The sequence below is a fragment of the Mytilus galloprovincialis genome, chromosome 8 (genome assembly GCF_965363235.1).
Source record: "Mytilus galloprovincialis chromosome 8, xbMytGall1.hap1.1, whole genome shotgun sequence".
Classification (NCBI taxonomy): Eukaryota; Metazoa; Mollusca; class Bivalvia; order Mytilida; family Mytilidae; genus Mytilus; species Mytilus galloprovincialis.
In genome coordinates, this window is record NC_134845.1 from 44,280,663 (window position 1) to 44,293,442 (window position 12,780).

Below are 12,780 nucleotides of genomic sequence, written 5' to 3' on the forward strand. Positions count from 1 at the left end.
ATTGCAGGACCACTAAACGAAACTATATATGCCACCGCCACGTTACACTAACTATGTTATCTTCATTTTGAAATAGAATATTGAACTGTACAGATACATTTCCATTAGAATCCCCATAATCTCATAAAAACTCGAAGTACACAACTCAAAACCTAACAACTTAGACAATACCAAGTTTCAGTGAAAAGAGATGAAAGGCATACATCAATTTAGCAAGATCATTATTAACCTCGATTATAATGCAAACTACATTTCTATAAGCATCATTTGTTAGCAATCGGGTGATCTTGCCGGGTGGTGTTTTTTTTAAACAAGTTTCCATCGTAAATATTCATTATATGTTTTAGGCAACAACAATCGTTTACCATTCGTTTAATGTGTTTGAGCTTTGAATTTTGCCATTTTATTAGGGACTTTCCGTTTTGACTGTTACTTGGATTTTTTTTGTGATTTTACTTTTCATTTATCACATTGAAATACATGTACAAGAAATAACCGTCTAAAAACATTATTAAGATATTATAGAATATGCAATCCTGATTTTCAATCTTATTATATAATTGTAATGCTCGGCAAAAGAGAGAAAAAATATATACATAAGTTTTTTTAAATTGATGAACAGTTATTTTGATTTTTTCGTGGTAAAAATGTGATTAAACGGATAACTTCCTACTTTTATAAAGTTAATATAATAAATTACTTACCAAGTGACTTGAATATTTCATATACAGAAAACAAATGTTGTTTTCTTGTCTTACACAACTACAGTAACATTTATATCTTATTATACTGGACGATGATTACTATTGTTTATATCTCGATTAGTGAGTTTTATGTGGTGTTATGTAGCCTTATAATTGAACCGTTGGGCGTTGTTATGCCTAGACGAATGATAAAGGAATATCCGACTTAGATAATTGTAATTCAGTGGTTATCGTTTGTTGATGTGTTACATAATTGTTTTTCGTCCATTTTTTGTACATAAATTAAGCCGTTAGTTTTCTCGTTGGAATTGTTTTGGATTTTTCATTTAGGGGCCTTTTATAGCTGATTATGCGGTGAGGGCTTTGCTCATTGTTGAAGGCCTTACGGTAACCTATAGTTGTTAATTTCTGTACCATTTGGTATCTTATGGAGAGTTGTCTCATTGATTAATAGAAATAAGATACACTTCCCGCAATTCTTTGCAGAAAAATATAAATGTGGACGGTGATTAAGGCAGATTTTGCATATCTTAAGTTTTATTTGGGCACACAAAACACCTATATTGTCAGCATTTCCCAAAAAGAAGACGTCCCTTTGGTCTGTTTTTCAATTGTACAATCCTCACACCCCTTAATGAAGATAAAATAAATATGCATTATCTATAGTTGAGTGTACTTAAGTGATCTGTTGTATATCAAACATCAAATTCCCACACACACTATACAACGTATTTGAAATACATACTACAATGTGTTTTAAGATTACTACTGAAATAATTAGAATTGTCAGAAATTATGTTATTCTATATGAGTGTATTGTTCAATTTATCAATGCTTTACAAAAGCAAGTTAGCATATGGAAGTCATTAATTTTGTTGTCATTTGAAACCCAGAAGTTCATTTATAGGCTAATTATAGATCGGTAGCATATGCCAAAACAGATATAAATACCATTTTTTTGTAAAATATTTTTTTAAGTCTCAATTGCACGAAATTGTGTTAAATGATCGCCCTACCCAAGTAATCCCTTTTTCTTAAACGTGCAACTTTTTCATCTTGATGCGCATCGTGTGTTTTTAAATGCCGGAAATTTTTTACTCCACTTTGGCACAAATTAATAACCATTTTTCTAATGACTCTTTTATGTTGCCGGAGGAAATTCAAGGTCTGAAATATAAATAGATATATACTTCATATACAGTCGCTGATGGATGGGTACTTCCACCATTCTTTTCTTCTATTAGTGATTATTAAATAAGCTTTTTATACCCCACGTAACAAAGTTGCGGAGGATATAAAGTTGTTTTCCTGTCTGTCTGTTTGTCTGTATGTATGTCAGACCGTCAGTCATAGTTGTGTCATTGCACCTCTGAAAACGCATAACAGAATTTCATGAAACTTTGAAGATGATAAGGACATACTATGCAGATGTGCATATCGACTGAAAATTGTGATTCAACTTTTTTTCTAGGAGTAATGGCCCTTTAACTTAGTATTTTACCCAACAAAACTACTGCAACAGTCATCGCAATTTTTCTGAAACTATACATCGGAATTTCGTGAAGATTTGTAGAAAATAAGGACATACCATGTCAATGTGCATATTGACAGGAATTTACGATTTAATTTTTTCTAAGAGATATGCTCCTTTGAACTTAGAATTTTGGCCTAAGTATACTACCGCACCAGTGTTTAATCGCTATTCGCCTGAAATCACAGAACATAATTTTATGAAACTTTGTAGTTAATGTTCATATCAACAAGAAATTTTTTATTAGTTGAATTTTGAAAAGTAATGAGTCTTTGAACTTACGAATCTGGTGAGATTTCGTTTGTCCAGTGACCATCGGGGGAGGGGGGACTGGGCGTGCAGATATGTGAGCGTGCTCAGAAAGGGTTTTTAAAATTATGTTTCCGACATAGAAATACTTGGTAAACGTAAGGAATACAGAAAGAAAACAGTTGTCATCGTGAGTAAATCTCGCTCCCGTTCATTCTTTTTCTCATCTTTACAAGCTTTTGTAACTACTTCACCTCAAGTTTCCAAAATATTTTACTGGATACTAAATATTTAAATAATCGTGATTGAAGCACCCAAAATAAATACTTATGACTCAGAGGGTAAATTTCTTAGTTCTGTCAAATTAAAGAGAATATTTTTTCAATCCATTTTAATATAAAAATGGGTGTAACATACTTTATGTCGGTGTTATAACACGATGAACACATGGAATGTTGTTAATAAGAAATGAGATGTAATCAGTCGAGAAGCAGGAATCATCGGTTATGTTAATTAATCATTGGCTTCCATTTTACTATCATCGTACACACATTGTTTGATAGATGTCCCTTAACTAAACTATCCTACATCTACCCACTTAACGATGTATTTATGAACAGTATAATAATAACTATATAACTTCATTTATGTTTGAAGTCAATAGATACGCACGTCTTCCTTATAATGGGATTGAAAGGATATTTATTTGTGTGTTTAAGTCATATTTCAGGATAGTCTAAACACCTAGTATTTATCCATATATGTTAATGTGTTTCTCGTTTGATAAATATTGAATGAAGTATCATCTTAGAAAAGTGAAATGGTACAACTAGAATAAATTTTCAGGAACGTAACACTCTAGTATAGGTTATATACCAAATACCGGTGTGCTCGATTTAAATCATATTAATTACATTATGATTCTATATGTCAAACCGTTTCATTCGATGAAAGAAGAACACAGTATGTAATGCACAACACAACATGTTGTTATTCCCTTTGTTAAATAGAACAAACAAAACTTGTATACCGTTTATAAAATAGCAATAGGAGCAAACTAAAAATAAGTATCATTCTACCCTATTATCAGAAAGGAAGCAAAAAAGTTTAAGAAACCAAAATTCGCAATATTAAAAAAAACATTTCTGGATTTCATTTTGTATGTATTTAACTTATGTGGAGAGCAGTCTACCTTTGAATTCCATTTAAACATTTATTTCAAGATTAACGCCGTTAATTTACACTGCCGATATTACTGTTACATTTGCCACTGGATAGTGAACGCATTTGATTATGTTACGCGTTTCCGTTGAAAATTGATTACTCTCGCAACGATTAAACACGAGCTTTGTTCAACTGTTATTCATACCCTCAATTTTAATTCATTAGTACGATATTTAATTTATAAAAACGAACAATCAAATAAAGTACCGAATACGCCATTTTTGTTATTACAGTTTCTTGTACTTTTTATTCTATTAAACAAAATATTGTTGTAGAAACAATCCGAGTAGTTTTTGTGTTTTTAATTTATATATATACATTTATATATGCGTTTTGTTAAAATGTACCTCTTCACTCTTTTAGTCTTAGACCCTTCTACTACGAAATGTGTTGGCATGCACACGTCAATAAATTGCGGTAATTATCCAACGCAATCATAAATTTGAATGTTGTTTTCAGTTTTTGACTTGTAGAAATAATTCGTCTACAAATCAGCCCAACAAGGTTAGACCTGTAAATTTGTTTCGCAAATTATATATGTAAATTTGAGAATGGAAATGGGGAATGTGTCAAAGAGACAACAACCCGACCAAATAAAAAACAACAGCAGAAGGTCACCAACAGGTCTTCAATGTAGCGAGAAATTCCCGCACCCGGAGGCGTCCTTCAACATATATATACATATAAATATGCAACAAATGATTGTTGCTGTACTAATTCAAAATATTTCAAGGAAATCATATCTTAAACGGTAAAATCAAAATAAAATCATTATGTGAAATATATTTTCTCTTACTTTCATTATTGTATAATTTTAATATGTGCAATATTACAATATAATTCACTGACTAACAAACAGTTGACACATTTGATATTTTGTAGATACACAGAAGAGGAATGGGAATTGATGGAAAATATTCGTTTTTATTCAGTTTGATACTATCCGTGACAGAAATTCAGCCAACATTTGAATCTGAAAACAAATTGATGATGATATTGATTAATTTTTAGTGAACACGATACTATATTTAAAAAGATAGTATTAAGACTCACAAATAAAGCGGTTTGGTAATATTGAGATAAATGTATCTAGTATTAATTTTATTACTACAATCTCAGTTTAAAAAATCCAGAATCAGTCGTTTTAGTAAGATTTCGTCTTCATTCATATCGCGTGACGTCCTCTAAAATTATTCCCATGGGTGAACACTTTTTAAAAAAAGTGCCTATAAAAATTTCAAAAGGGCATAACTTCCGAATGAATGAAGACGAACTATAGAAAATAACTTTCCCTTCCTGAAAACTAATGGAGAGTTTGACCAAAAGAAGGACAAAAGATACCTGAGGGATAGTCAAATTCATAGATTGAAAATAAACTGAAAACACCATGGCTAAAAATAGACAAATAATAGTACAGAAGACACAACATTTTATAAATTTACTGTTTACAAATTTTTTTAATTTTTTGAAATACTAAGGCTTTTCTACCTCAGGCATAGATTACCTTAGCTGTATTTGACAAAACTTTTAGAAATTTTGGTCCTCAATGCTCTTCAACTTCGTACTTTATTCGAGCCTCACTGATGAGTCTTTTGTAGACGAAACGTGCGTCTGGCGTATATACTAAATTTAGTCCTGGTATCTATGATGAGTTTATTTACAACAACTGGGTCGATGCCACTGCTGATGGAGATTTATTTTCCCGAGGGTATCACAAGCCCAGTAGTCAGTACTTTTTGTGCTGACATGAATTGTCATTTATACGGTATATTTATAAATTTACTGTTTACAAATTTTAGAATTTTTTGAAATACTAAGGATTTTCTACCTCACGCATAGATTACCTTAGCTGTATTTGACAAAACTTTTAAGAATATTGGTCCTTAATGCTCTTCAACTTCGTACTTTATTTGGCCTTTTTAATTCTTGGATTCGAGCGTCATTGATGAGTCTTTTGTAGACGAAACGCGCGTCTGGCGTATATACTAAATTTAGTCCTGGTATCTATGATGAGTTTATTCATAAGAATCAGATATCATTTAAAATAGAACACAGGGCCGTAACTACCTATGAGGCAGGGGAGGCAACTGCCTCCCCTGAATTTTCTTCAGGCAAAACTTTTTTTGGAAGTAATAAAATAAGATATTGACAATATGTACACGGAGAACTTTAGTTTATATTATAAACAACACAAGTTTAACAGTTTTAACAGTGTTATCATGATACGTGATATGTCTGTCATTTTTCGGATTTTTTTTTATCGAAAGTGAACTGTTTTAGTATTTGGTTTTTTTGGGTTTTTTTTCGTGTGGCCGTCCGTCTGTTATTCAGTATTTAGGGGTCAGTATTCGTACGAGAATACATATGAAACGTTGCTTTCGATCATTTTGAATAAAAACTGTTCACATTTATTTGGGGGCTCAATTAAGCAGAGGGAGTTCCTTTTGTATTGTGAATCTTTTAAGATATCGGAAATTCGTTACAGGCTGAAATAGCTGTTGGATCGTTTTTTTAAGTCTCCCGATCGTATGAGAACATTATGGTCAATTCCTAAGTAGGTAAACACTCCCATTCGTTGTAGCAGGGACTTTCTATACTAAGCCGGTATATACTAGACTAATATAGAAAGTCCCTGGTTGTAGTTATATATGTCTGTTCAGCTTTTAACAATATTGAAATTCAAGATCCTCGATAAAAAAAAATATCTTGCGTTCTATAATCTTGCTTTATATGTTTTTTGAACTTAACAGGTTCTAAAAAATATCTTTAAATACAGATAATAATTGTTTGCATGAAAATTGCTCCAAGGATCCAGCAACACTGATCTTTCTTAAAGTAAAGAAATCGAAGGAAAACGGGTAATTTTTAGCCATATCATTTGAGAAAAAAATCCGCGGTCATAATGTATTTAATGTTAACAATTATAGGTCAAAGTACGGCCTTCAAGATGGAGCCTTTGCTCACCCAGAACAGCAAACTCAGCTTGTTTTTGCATAAAAGTTGCTTCCAGGTTCAAGCAATACTGATGTTTCTTAAAGTAAGGAAATCGAAGGGAAATGGGTCATTTTTAGCCAATGACTGAGAGAAAAAAATCGGCGGGGGGCTGTGCCCTCAAACCCATGCCTCCCCTGAATTCGAACCCTAGTTACGGCCCTGAAACATCATATATTCAGTAAAATATGTGTGAAATAACAATATGCTATTGATAAGTTTCCATGGGGAGATAACCTAAAATATTATTATTTTGAATAAAGACTTTTTGAAAGAAAAAATGATTATCTCCCCATAGAAACTACCTACAAACATATGGCAATTTTACACATATTTTACTGAATAGGAAATGTTTTAATTCACATAATGTCTGATTCTTATGAATATAGAATACTTAAGAAAGAAAAACTGTATGAAAGCTTAGTTTCGACATTTGTATATCCATTCGAAATAATAACAGTTCCTTCAGCATGGAAATGACTTTAATATCTATACAAACTGATAGACTGATTTTGTCACAACATCATTGAAGTGGAGTTAAAGTCTTATAGGATTGTCAGTATGTTTTATTTTATCACCTTGCACTTTCATGACTTGGCTGTAGTTTTCTTCAGCAGTTAGTTCAAATTTTTGACCAGTTGAACAATTTGATTTTATAAAACAAATTGCAATTTCGTCAGAATTTTGAATAAAATGCAATTGGTGGAGAGCAACACTAACAGTCAAGTCACTGTAAAATGCTACGTTTCAACTACGGTTGGAATAAACAAATGTCCCGTTATTTTGAAATCTAGGGTTTACAAAGTTTGTGCTACGTTTTTATGACGTTTTGCTACGTATTAGTACGTGTAGACCCACGTATCCACCACGCATTGATACGCTTCGATCGTAGTAAGCACGCTTTGTTACGTTCCTCTAGGTTTTGATACGTACATGTATTTACAAGGTTCGCTACATTTGTACGACGTTACGCACGGTATTCGGTCTATGTTTCATTTGACAATTTCTTGTGGCATAAGTAGGACACAAACAAATCAATTTTGCGTATTATCAAATAATTACTTGTCTTGGTTCATCATTTTAAACGATATTAAATAAAACCTAATTTTAATATATTTAATTTTATGTATTATTACATAATTAGGCAATAAGTCCCGTGTTCATAATGCCATTTTTGCCGTGTTAGACGTAACTAACCATACAAATATAAACGAAAAAAAATTAAAAACTACTGAATGGATTACGATGAATTTAAACAGGTTGTATGTAATATGATCATATGCATAGTGTGAAACGATTACGATAAAAATCATTACAGTTCGCATTCAAGTGGCCATTTTCGAAATTCCTTACAGTTGTAAATTTACAATTCGAGTATACAAAAATGAAAGCAAGCACTTCGATATTACAATATTTTCAAATAAGTCATAGGAAAGTCATAGGAAAGGTTCTCCAACTCTACATGCAAATGTAATTTTATTGAATTTTACGAACACATATTTATTTCTAACATAGCTTCTCTCATTTATTTTTTTTCAGTATTTTCAGTGTCTCCCTTAAATGTTACCATAGAGCCATTGTTTAAGATTTTTAAGTACCATGCTAATTTAGGGTATTTTAAACTAACGACAGAAAAATGAACTACGAGAACAAATGTTACTACTGAAATGTGATTTTTTTAAAGATTTGTTTGAGCCTTCAATGTTAAGGAAACGCTAAATTTTTCATCAGTTTCCATCAAGTTGTCCATGTCTTTCCAAAATGTTACCACGTCCAAATTGAACGTTTTTTGCAAGGAACGTCAATGTAACGTATTATGTATATTCAATTTTCCATAGACTAAAAGTTTAGCAATTTTGTGTCTTAAGCATTTGACACGTTCTGTTTAATAATATATTTTTTGGAGAGAGTTATCATCAATTTATTCTAAAATGTAATAAATCAACAAGAAGTTTGACTTCCATCAAAGTTTTGTAATACATGTGCTGATCTTAAAGGCGTCGACGTTTTTGATAATATATATATATATAAGTGATAAGTTTTCTATAATACCGAACCTTTCGACTTTGGGACCTTTAGTAAAAGATATGTTTCTGCTAGTACGAATGTTTGCTGCATACACTAACAGTTATTTCCACTCATCCGACAAACTGACGAATGTGAAAAATACTGATCCTAATTCAAGGACTGTAGATCAAAAAAGAACTTTTGTGCTGCATGGTTATATACTGATATGAACTCTTGCTTTATATGTTTCATGTTGTGTGCATGACTCGATATGTATATTTTAATTTACTTGTTGTTATGTCGGTTTTAAAAGCTCTTCAGAGCTTATGTTTGTAATTGCTTGCTTATACCGACTCTAAATAAAGCTTTATGTCTTATGTCTTATGTCACTTTTTGATCTTAATAAAATGAGCAATTTCAAACTGCCGTTTTCTTTACAAAAGGTGAGGATGAAATTGAAAATTTAGATCAAGCAAAAAGAGGTTACCTATATTAGCTGTTGCTGCCATTGACCCGAACGAGAATTATTTTTCATTATAATCTTCTCGAAAGACACATAATTGGGATGTTTGTAGTACGGATAGAAAGACTTTAAAATTATTTCAATAAGTTAAGATTATAAGGAAATAAATAAAATCGAGAATGGAAAGATTATTTGTCAAAAATATATAATCAGTCATGTTCACAGTCTACATTAAAAAAAAATAAGTATTCAAACATCAAAAAGCCATATGTATTAAAAATAGTGCAAAGCTTGAACGTTTTGTACAGAAGTCGGTTGAATTTGATGAAAATTACGTCGATTAACGTTACCATTACTAAACCGAACACTAAACATGCGTATCGTATACGCTTTCAAAACGTAGTAAAACGTAGCTCTGTAACGTGACAGTGTTATTGGGGCTTTTGTCTTTTGATCATTTTCTTTTCTATGCATTAGCGTTGTTAGTTTATTTGGACTTATGAGGTTGATTGTCCGTCTGGTATCTTTTGCCTCTACTTTACTGTGAAACAAATTATTTGTTCAAATTATCACTTTGATATCTACTATGGTTTAGAGAATATCTGGATTTACTTTGCTATTATTGTTTCTAAAATTGAGAAAGGAAATGGGAAATGTGTCAAAGAGACAACAACCCGACCATAGAGCAGACAACAGTAGAAGGTCACCAACAGGTCTTCAATATAGCGAGCGATTCCCGCACCCGGAGGCGTCCTTCAGCTGTCCCCATAACAAATATATATACACTATAAAAAAAGAAGATATAGTATGATTGCCAATGAGACAACTGTCCACAAGAGACCAAAATGACACAGACATTAACAACTATAGGTCACCGTACGGCTTTCAACAATGAGTAAAGCCCATACCGTATAGTCAGCTATAAAAGGCCCCGATAAGACAATGTAAAACAATTCACACGAGAAAACTAACGGCCTTATATATTTAAGAAAATGAACGAAAAAAAAATATGTAACAAATAAACAAACGACAACCACTAAATTACAGGCTCCTGACTTGGGACAGGCACATACAGAAATAATGTGGCGGGGTTAAACATGTCAGCGGGATCCCAACTCTCTCCTAACCTGGGACAGTGGTATAACAGTACAACATAAGAACGAACTATTACAATTAGTTGAAAAAGGCTTAACTCATCAGATGGAAAAATAGTTCAGTGATAATGAACGCCATACTAAACTCCAAATTGTACACAAGAAACTAAAATTAAAAATGATACAAGACTAACAAAGGCCAGAGGCTCCTGACTTAGGACTGGCGCAAAATTGCGGCTGGGTTAAACATGTTTATGAGATCGCAACCCTCCCCCTATACCTCTTGCCAATGCAGAAAAGTAAACGCATAACAATTCTGCATGCATTGGTATTCATTGGTCTAAAGTGTTGAAACTCGCCCTTTTGTGGACAATCAAATACCTCAATTACACACCAGAGTACTTTTTATTTATTTCTAAAATGTATGATGATAGGGTTAGTAAAACAACCCTATGTGTTTAACTCTATGATACACAAAATTGAGACTTGAAACGGGAAATGTGTCATAGAGACAACAACACGAGACCAAAGTTGAGAAAACAGCCGAAAGCCACCAATAGGTTTTCAACATAGCTAACATAATTTGTACTAGTTCAGTGAAAATGAAACGGAAACCCCAAATTATATAAATTGACTTACATTAAAAAAACATATGTCTAACAAAAGCCAAAAACTCCTTATTTGTGGGACAGGAGCAAAAGTGCGGTCTGTCAAATATATGTTATGATATCTCAACCCTCTTTACCTCTAATCAATGTAGAATGAACAAACACACAGTAATACGAAGAATGAAACTTAACTTGAAAGAAAACCTTAACACCATTACAAAGATGACCAGAAGAGAATGCAGAGGATGCAGTTATTTTACATTACCCGTCGTATATAACAAATAAGTCCCACATCAATCATCAGCGGAAACATAATTTACATCAAGCTTACATTGTCGATTTTATTTGTGAAAGAGCAATTTTTACTTTTTTAAATTTTCATGTCTGCCTTATCTGATGGATAAACTCAGAAACTTCTTAACAGGTAACAGTAGTATCCTGCCGTTTAAAAGTCATAGATAGATTGAGAGAAAACAAATCCAGCTACAAACTTAAAATGAGGGAGACACTCTGGCTTTTCTAATATATGTTTTTAAGTGTTCTCCGTGGAGGTAAATAGAGAAAAACGATTCCGAAGCATAAAATGTACAAAGTGTTTTTACATCGTTTATAACTAGGTAAATTTGAAAATATCATATGATTGTAAAAGTTAGTCTGAATGTTTTCCTGCGAGCCGTGATGATCACGACTAATTTAATTGATGTAAAATTCAGGGATGGGGTAATCGTAATCTGTAATCGTATTCGATTGTAATTGATTAAATTTTTCAAGTAATCGATAGTAATCTGTAATCGACCATATTTTTGATTACATGTAATCGTAATTTAATCGATTACAGCAAACATTATGATGTAATCATCGATTACTTTCGATTACATTTTAATTACTTTGGTAAAATAGTTTGATAAAATAAAACCTATAATTCAAAAGAAAATAGACAACTGCATGTATTCATCAGTTTATAGTACTGCTAAAATATAATGTATCAATATTACTTGAGAGTTTATCATATACATTATTTAGATCTACATTAAGATTAACCCGATCTTACTATATTTTCAGCTTTTGAAATAAATGACTTTCAATGTTTGTCAATACTTCTAGCTAGACATTTTATATAATACACAAAAATGCTAAAAACACGAAAATAGATTGAAAATTGAAAAATACATTAAGTCCTAAGTAAAGTTATTAACTACATTGAAGTATTAATGGAGCTACCATTTGATTTTTTAAACTCTTATTAGTTTTTTTACATAAATTGTCATCCTGCCTTTGTTTTATTTGCCAAGTTGCTCATCCTGCCTTTTTTTTCTCAAAATTTCTGTCCTGCCTATTTTTTTCAAATTTCATCCTAGCCCCCCCCCCCCCCCCCATAAAAATATAATGGTAGCTCCCTTAAGCATAATTGTAATAAAATTCCTTAAAGCTTAATTTTCAATATGATTTACAATTTATCTTAGAATAGATAACCATTGATTCGTCGTAATGGTATGACATCTAAATACGGAAAGAATACAATATTATATCGATAATAAACCAGTGCATTTAAAATTGTGTTCTGTAAAAGATACATGTATATTCAAATTTTGACTCTAAAATGTATATTGTTTATGATTTGAAATCTCAACAACCTTCTTGTTTTCACTAATCAGGTGATCAAAGACTTCTAATCAATAAGACACAGACTTTGTTTTGATTCCAATTATGTCTAATTAATTATAAGTGAGAGATTTATATATGTCCTAAGGTTATAAATTGTTCTCCATTGACAGTTTTATAAGGTGTTATGAGGGGGATTATCCAAACAAAAGGGTAAATTCATTCATGTAATTATAGATTAAAACTTCCATCTTTCAAAATTAGATCAACTATTTTTTGGGGAATTATTATTTTTAGATCTAGAGGA